The 8,159-nt window shown below is 51.7% G+C and overlaps 1 non-coding gene across 1 annotated transcript; it reads left to right on the forward strand.

Annotated features, from left to right (window-relative positions):
• Positions 1–7,520: 7,520 nt before the first annotated feature.
• Positions 7,521–7,593, forward strand: TRNAV-AAC. Its single transcript has one exon. It is a non-coding gene; the product is annotated as a tRNA-Val (tRNA).
• The last annotated feature ends 566 nt before the right edge of the window (positions 7,594–8,159 follow it).

Genomic DNA, 8,159 nt, shown 5'->3' on the forward strand with positions numbered 1-8,159 from the left:
GTCTAGAGGCGCCCACACCCTCACACACCCAGGTGCCCTGGCACGCACAGCCCTGCTCACACAGCAGATGTGGGGAGAGGGGATGACTGAGTGTGCGCACAGCAGGGAACAGATAAATGAATTTAAAGACATGGATAAGTTTAAAAGCTAAAGAAGGGCCTTGTGCAGGCCAATGCTGAGTGGAAACGAATGCAGGAGTCCAGTTACCCCTGCTGAGAGGGGAAAACCAGTGTTTTAAACTCAGGACCTAGAGTCCGGTGATCAGGAGGAAAGAGGTTCCAGATAAGACCCAGATAAGGAACCTCCTCACCCCCTCCTTCCCCCAGAGACTAGAGCAGAGGGGGAGGCCCACAGGCAGCACAGCCTTCAACTCCTGGTTTCCCCAGAAGACGCTGTGGGCATTTGACCAAGTGACCCCAGAGGCCCCCTCCAGGACACTGTGACAATTTATACCAATCTGCACTTTTGCTCCTTGAACTCTTGTCTTTGAGGGCCAGCTCGAATGATGACAATGGCTCTTCTGGTCAACTTATCCAGACTCTGTCCTGAGAGGGGTAAGCAGGGCCCAGTCTATCCAGGGCCCTCCCTGTCTTCTGGAACACCCTACAAGTCCTTCTGAGAGAGTGGCCAGCTTTGCCCCAGCCCAGAGCAGCTGAGCCAGCCGTGGAATGACTCTGATGACAGACAACTGTGAGCTCCTGCTGTGGCCCAGGCCCAGGGCTCTAGGGGTCAAGGAGTCAGGAAGAACAGCTATGCCGGGGGGGAGGCGGGGATGCCGGTGGGGCGGCGTTTGGGAGTGGGTGCCCCATCTCAGTCACATGGGCCACCTTCTCCACCTGTACTGAAGGACAGCCCAGAAAACTAGCTCTTTATCTTGGCCTTCACTCACTCTGCTGAAGGGCAGGATATTCAACAGAGATCTTAGAAACAGGACGAATCTCAGGGACAGGAAAGCTGAGAGTTTAGAGCCAGCAGGGACCTTTGAGATCATCTCATTCACCCTCATCTTGTTGATGTGAAAACAGGCTGAGATGGCAGTGGCTGGCCTGTGGTCACAGAGCGGGTCCCCAGACTGTGCCCAGGGCGTGGGTATGCATCGCCTCCAGAAACACACAACACTGGAAATGAATCCAGATGGCTTTCCAAATGGGCAAAAGCAGCGCCAACCTGGTTTCTCCTCCTGGACGCATTGGAACAACCAGCCAAGCAGCCCCAGAAGATCACTTCCCCCACCTCCAGCCTACAGGTGACACTTTTGAACCCCCCAGAGCCTCCATTTTTAGTTTGGACTCTGCCTTTCTGTTCACCTGGAGATCTCAGGCCTGAAAGGTCTTACTATGGTGAAATCATGTTTCCCTCAAAATTCATCTTAGCACTCCAACCCTCTTTACCTCAAAATGTGACTGTATTTGGACATAGGGCTTTTAAAGAGGTGGTCACACTAAAATGAGGTCACTATGGTAGACCCCAATCCAATCTGACGGGTGTCCTTAGACGAAGAGGACATGTGGATACACGGGGCCATCATGGGTGCATGTGCACAGACGAAACACCACGTATGGACCTGGAAACAAGGTGGCCACCTGCAAGCCAAAGAGGGAAGCCTCCGCAGAAAAGCCTCCGTGTGCCTTGATCTTGGACTCACAGCCTCAGACCTGGGAGAAAACGACCATCTGTTGTTGAAGCCCCAGGCTGTGCTATTTTGTTCTGGCAACCAGAGGAAATTCCTACAGATATTTTCACAGACAGCCCTGGCACTCCCAGGCCCATGCCCAGGGTGAAACTCGAGGAAACCCAAGCCCAGCGCCACCTCCCAGTCACAGGTGAAGGGCTGCCTGGCTGGCTGCTGCCCACACAGGCTTACAGCTCACAGGGAGCCTGGTCTGAAGCCCCATCTGCTCAGAGGTGCCTTCTCCAGAAAGCCTGCAGGGGGAAGATGCCACCACCGCAGCTCTCCAGCACCGCTGTCCCTCTCTGAGCTCCAGCCTCACCCCATCCAGGACACAGAGTGACATTCAGGTGGGTTTGGGAAACCAAGGAGCACGCAGGCTGTCTCTGTGCTCAGACCAGTCCTGAGAGGGGATGGCCCCGATGGGTTTCCCCAATAGCTGGCCCATCCGGGGAGGCGGCGTCTGAAGCTAGATAAGGGCTGCCCCGATGACAGTATAACCGCCACCCTTGGCAGAGAAGAGATCCAGAAGAAAGAGGCAGTTCCCGCTCCTGCGAGGGGACAGCGGCGCCGCCCTGCGCTCAGGCGCGCCTGGCAGGTCTCCCTGGAGCCATTGCGGGAAGGTGCAGGGACCCCTGGATTCGGGCCAGCCGCTGAGGCTCCAGGTCCTCTCCCCGGGCGGGCGAGCTGCGAGCGAGCTGGGGCGGCGTCGGCCTGGGGGACTCCCGCGAGCGGACTCGCAGGCTCGAGAAGTTCCTGGGCGCGACCACGGGACGCGCTGCGTTTCCCAAGGGATGTTCCCCGCTCCGCGGCAGCCCAGAGGCGGTTCCTTGAATCCCTGTTAGAAACTCTGCCGTTAACCAGCCCTGGAGGGAGGCGCCGGCCCTGGGAAGGGAGGCAGAGGCCGCTGCTCCCAAGGCCGGAGCGAAGGAGGAGGAGCGGGTCCAGCGCGGCCTGCACTCCCTCCCGGGAGCCGCTGAGATGGGGCTGAACGCGGGCTCTTCCCGAACACAAACCAGAAGCCGAGGCTCTCAAGGCTTGTCTCCTTCATGCGGCTGCAGCGAGTACGCACCGTCGTCGCCCAGCCTCCTGCTCGACCCCTGCAGCCCCCGCACCCTCCTTTCCCCTACAGCTCAGTGCGCCCTCGCCCCGCCTCTTCCACATCTCCCTGGGCGGAGGCCCCTCTCCATCGCGCAGTGCCGTCCACCATTGTCCGCCTGTGCGGCCTCGGTCTTCCCTGGTTCCTCACCCCCACCCTTCCCCTCTGGGGAGCAGGATCCGTCCGTTCTGTGTCCCCCATGCTGTGTCCCCTGGTACTGGAACTGAGCTGCCTTGGCACAGCTGTGAATTCAGTGAGTGTTTCTTCAGTCTTACTTAGTGCTAATGCGTGTGTTAATTGCTCTAACCCTCGTTATCCACCTGTAAGAAAGGCGCTGCTCTCACCCTATTCTTTTCTTCTTTTTTCTTTTGAGACGGAGTCTCGCTCTGTCACCCAGGCTGGAGTGCAGTGGCCAGATCTCAGCTCACTACAAGCTCTGCCTCCCGGGTTCACGCCATTCTCCTGCCTCAGCCTCCCGAGTAGCTGGGACTACAGGCGCCGCCACCTCGCCCGGCTAGTTGTTTTTTTTTTTTTTTTTTTTTTGTATTTTTAGTAGAGACGGGGTTTCACCGTGTTAGCCAGGATGGTCTCGATCTCCTGACCTTTTGATCTGCCCGTCTCGGCCTCCCAAAGTGCTGGGATTACAGGCTTGAGCCACCGCGCCCGGCGCTCTCACCCTATTCTACACACGAGGAACTGCCACCTCCCGGGGTTGTGTAACTCGCACTCTGACAGCCAGTGCAGGCGCTCACCCCTCCACCCAAACACACACACACAGGCGGCCCCTGCAGAGGGCCAGCACATTCAATTCCACGACCCTCCTGCAGCCCCGAGCGCTCCTCAACAGAAGCTTTTGTCTTCTAGATTTGAAAAGACAGCTGTGGAAAATAAAAGCCAGTGCCCCCATCTCCTCAAGGACCAGTACTTTGCACATCACACACAAAACACAGCAGCACACACTGGCCCCTCCTGCAGACACACTATTGGGTGGACGTCTCCGTGTTGACCATAAACTGGATCCTATAACGGATGCTCGTTTCGTTTCTGTGACATGCATTTTTCGTTTTTTAAACCCATCCATTGGCAAGGTCTCTATTCTGGCGGTTTTGGATTGGATGACTTCCATCACGCTCCTCTCAGATTCAGTCTCGCGGTGGTGGGTCACCTCCTTCATTTACTTGGCATCTCTGTAAATTTACTCACATCTTGATTATTTACACAACGACTTTACCTTGATTACAAGCGACACTAGCAAGACCTTCAGGTTTCAAGGTGCAAGTTACCTGCCCTCCAAGGCTGCAGGAAAGCATTATGTAAACATTAATCATGCTCTGGGTCACAGGAATCGTTTTGCACAATGCAACTGTCACCTGAGCTGATCCCAGGGAAACACTAACTGCCTCGTTGCTGTGTTTGGGGGTTTGTTTTTATGGTTTAACATTCTATAACAACTTTATTGGGGTACAATTCAATACAATAAAATCCACTCATTGTAAGTCTACAGCTCAATGATTTTTAATCACTGCATAGGAGTCTGCAACCATCACCACAATCCACTTTTAGGACAGTTCCTTTGCCAGAAAAATTCCCAGCATGCCCATCTGCAGCCAGCCCTGGTCTCAACCTCAGCCCTAGACAGAAGTGATCTGCTTTCTCTCTGTTTTAATCTGCTTTTTCTGGAAATGTCATATAAATAAATAGTAGTAGTGGAATTGCTGGTTTCAAGTATCACTTTGCTGTACCAAAAAGTTAAACATAAGGTTACTATACAATCCATCACTTCGACTCCTAGGTATATATGAAAAAGAGTTGAAACCATGTGTTCCTGTAAAAGAAATTGTACACAAAATGTTCATAGGATCATTATTCATCATAGCAAAAAAGTGGAAAGAAGGGTAGGCAAGGTGGCTCACACCTGTCATCCCAGCACTTTACGAAGCCAAGGCGGGTGAGTTGCTGGAGGCCAAGAGTTTTAGACCAGCCTGGGCAACATAGTGAACCTGTCTCTACAAAAAGTACAAAAAGTAGCCACATCTGGTGGTGTGCACCTGTGGTCCCAGCTACTTGTGAGGCTGAGGTGGGAGGATCACTTGAAACAAGGAGGCAGAGTTTGCAGTGAGCTGTCATGGCACCACTGTTCTCCAGCCTGGGCGACAGAGTGAAAACTTGCCTTAAAATAAATAAATAAATAGGCTGGGCACGGTGGCTCACGCCTGTAATCCCAGCACTTTGGGAGTCCGAGGCAGGCGAATCACGAGGTCAGGAGATGGAGAAGTCTTGGCCAACATGCTGAAACCCCGTCTCTACAAAAAAAAAAAAAAAAAAAAAAAAAGAGTCTGGTGTGGTGGCGCACACCTGTAGTCCCAGCTACTCCGCAAGCTGAAGCAGGGGAATCATTTGAACCCCGGAGGCAGAGATTGCAGTGAGCCAAGATTGCACCACTGCACTCCAGCCTGGTGACAGAGCAAGACTCCATCTTGAAATAAAATAAAATAAGTAGTGGGAAAAAAATAAATGATCATCCATTGATAAATGGAGAGAAAAATGGAATATTCACACAATGTAAACATTATTTATTTATTTATTTATTTATTTATTTATTTATTTATTTATCTGGAGACAGGGATTCACTCTGTCATTCAAGAAGCAGGGCACTGGAGTGATTACAGTTCACTGCAGCCTTGGACTCCTGGGCCCAAGCAATCTTCCTGCCTCAGCCTCCCAACTAGGTGGGACTACACGCAAGTACTACCATGCCCAGCTAACTTTGTTTGTTTGTTTGTTTGTTGTAGAGATGTGGTCTTACTATGTTGCACAGGCTGGTGTCCAACTCCTGGCCTTAAGCAGTCCTCCCGCCTCAACCTAGCAAAGCCCTGGGATTACAGGGGTGAGCCACCATGCCTGGGTTATTTGAAATGTTTAACTGAAAAATGAACAAAAATATTAGGGTCCACATCTACAGTTATTTGATTTTCACCAAAGGTACCAAAGTAATTCAATGTGGAAATAACGTCTTTGGGACAATTGGTTCAGGAACAATGGAATCTCCACAGCAGAAAGAAATTAACCTTAATCCCAACTTCACACCGTAACAAAAAAATTAACATGAAATAGAATTTACACTTAAACATGCAAGCTAAAATTTAAAAGTTTCCAGATTAAAAGAAAAAAAAATAGGAGAGTGTTTGGGGTGTGTGTGTGTGTGTGTGTTTGGAACAGGGTCTTGCTCTGTTGTCCTGGCAGCAGTGCAGCAGTGACATCTCTGCTTACTCCAGCCTCAATCTCCCAGGCTCAACCCATACTCCTGCCTTAGCCTCCCGAGTAGCTACAGGAAATACAGATGTGTGCCACCACGCCTGGCTAATTTTGGGATTTCCTGTAGACATGGTGTCCCAATATGTTGTCCAGATTGGCCTTGAACTCATCGGATCAAATGACCCACCCGCCTCCGTGTCCCAAAGCGCTGGGACTACAGGTGTGAGCCGCCACGCCAGGCCAGTTTTCGTTCTTTGTTTTTTGTTTCTTTGTCTTTAATGGAAGATACTTAAGAGACACCTACAATGCAAGATTAAAAAACAATGAGTCATACACATGAAAAAAGTGCTTATCATCTTTCCTCATCAGTTAAATGCAAACTTAAACCATGAGGAAATACTATATACCCAGAAGAATGGCTAGAAGTTAAAAAATAATCACCATAATAAGTGAAAAGTACCAAATGCTGCCACGGAGGGAGCCTCAGAATGCTTGCACATTGTTGACGAGAGGAAAATAACCTAAATGTCCAACCGCAGTGGCTGCTTGGATAATCGAGAGCTCTACCAAACAATGGAACAATGAAAATGGTGGTGTGAGCTACTTCCTCTTTCATTCCACTCCAATTTCTCCAGGCCCACAAGCTCCAGCTCCACTCACGAACTCATGGCCTCATATTCTCCAAGCAGCTTCTTCTGAAAGTCTCTTCTCTTAGAAAACGGTGCCAGCGCCCCTGCTCTTCACCCCCATCCCCACTGTCAACCCCAGACAGCTCGACTGCCTCGCGTCTCTCTGAGGTCGCCACCACAACTTCTCTCAGGAGTCCCATGCCCACTTATGCCACCACGTCGGGCATGAAAACTTCCTTTCCTTGTGTGTGTGTGTCTCTCTCTCTCTCTCTCTCTCTCTCTCTCTCTCTCTCTCTCGAGACAGTCTTGCTCTGTCTCCCAGGCTGGAGTGCAGTGGCGCAAACATAGCTTAGGGCAGCCTCGACCTCCTGGGCTCCAGCCGTCCATGCGTCTCAGCCTTCCAAGTGCTGAAACGTCCTTTTCTTTTTTTTTTTTTTTTTTTTTTTGAGACGGAGTCTCGCTCTGTCACCCAGGCTGGAGTGCAGTGGCCAGACCTCAGCTCACTACAAGCTCTGCCTCCCGGGTTCACGCCATTCTCCTGCCTCAGCTTCCCGAGTAGCTGGGACTACAGGCGCCCGCCACCTCGCCCGGCTAATTTTTTTTTTAATTTTTTGGTAGATACGGGGTTTCACCGGGTTAGCCAGGATGGTCTCGATCTCCTGACCTCATGATCCGCCCGTCTCGGCCTCCCAAAGTGCTGGGATTACAGGCTTGAGCCACCGCGCCCGGCCGAAACGTCCTTTTCTTGTGTGCTCATGCCCATTAGCCAAGCTCAAAGGGACGCGTGGAGGAAGCTCAGAATCACCGTGAGAAATCAGATGCGGCCCGTTGTCGTGCCTCATTCTGATGGGCCCGGAGAGCCAAGCAGGTTTCCGTAGTGTAGTGGTTATCACATTCGCCTAACACGCGAAAGGTCCCCGGTTCGAAACCGGGCGGAAACAGCATTTTCTGTTTTTCACCTCACTACTTCAAATTAATTACACAGATAACTAGCCTGGAAAAGCCCACCACTATCTCCACCTGGTTACGGAGAAAAGGCCATCAAGGGTATTTATACCGTTGCCTTTCCTCAACGGTTGTGGCACCGCCTGGGGTGCCTCAACTGTTGGCACCTGGGAAGAACTGAACCCACCTCACTTGCTGTGGACAGCAGCTCCAATGTACTTCGCACGAAGCCTGTCCGCTGGACGGCTGCACGCCGCCAAATGGAATCCAGATCCCGAGCAAGCCTGGGGCCCAAAGGGAGTTCCAACAAATCCTCGTTTTGTAACCCATGGGGAACAAAATGGAGAAATCACAAAAAGATTGCAGGGGTGGGATTCGAACCCATGCATCTGAAGACACTAGCCTTAATCTAGCTCCTTAGACCGCTGGGGCTTAGCTTGCTTTCTCACAGCGGTGTACTTACATATTTCCCTTCTTTATACAACATTGCTAGGGTCCCCGAGCCAACAAGGCATTGGGGCGAATCTGCAGGGCATCGCAGAACCAACGCCTTCCAGCAGGA

The sequence above is a fragment of the Rhinopithecus roxellana genome, chromosome 3, assembly GCF_007565055.1.
Source record: "Rhinopithecus roxellana isolate Shanxi Qingling chromosome 3, ASM756505v1, whole genome shotgun sequence".
Lineage (NCBI taxonomy): Eukaryota > Metazoa > Chordata > Mammalia > Primates > Cercopithecidae > Rhinopithecus > Rhinopithecus roxellana.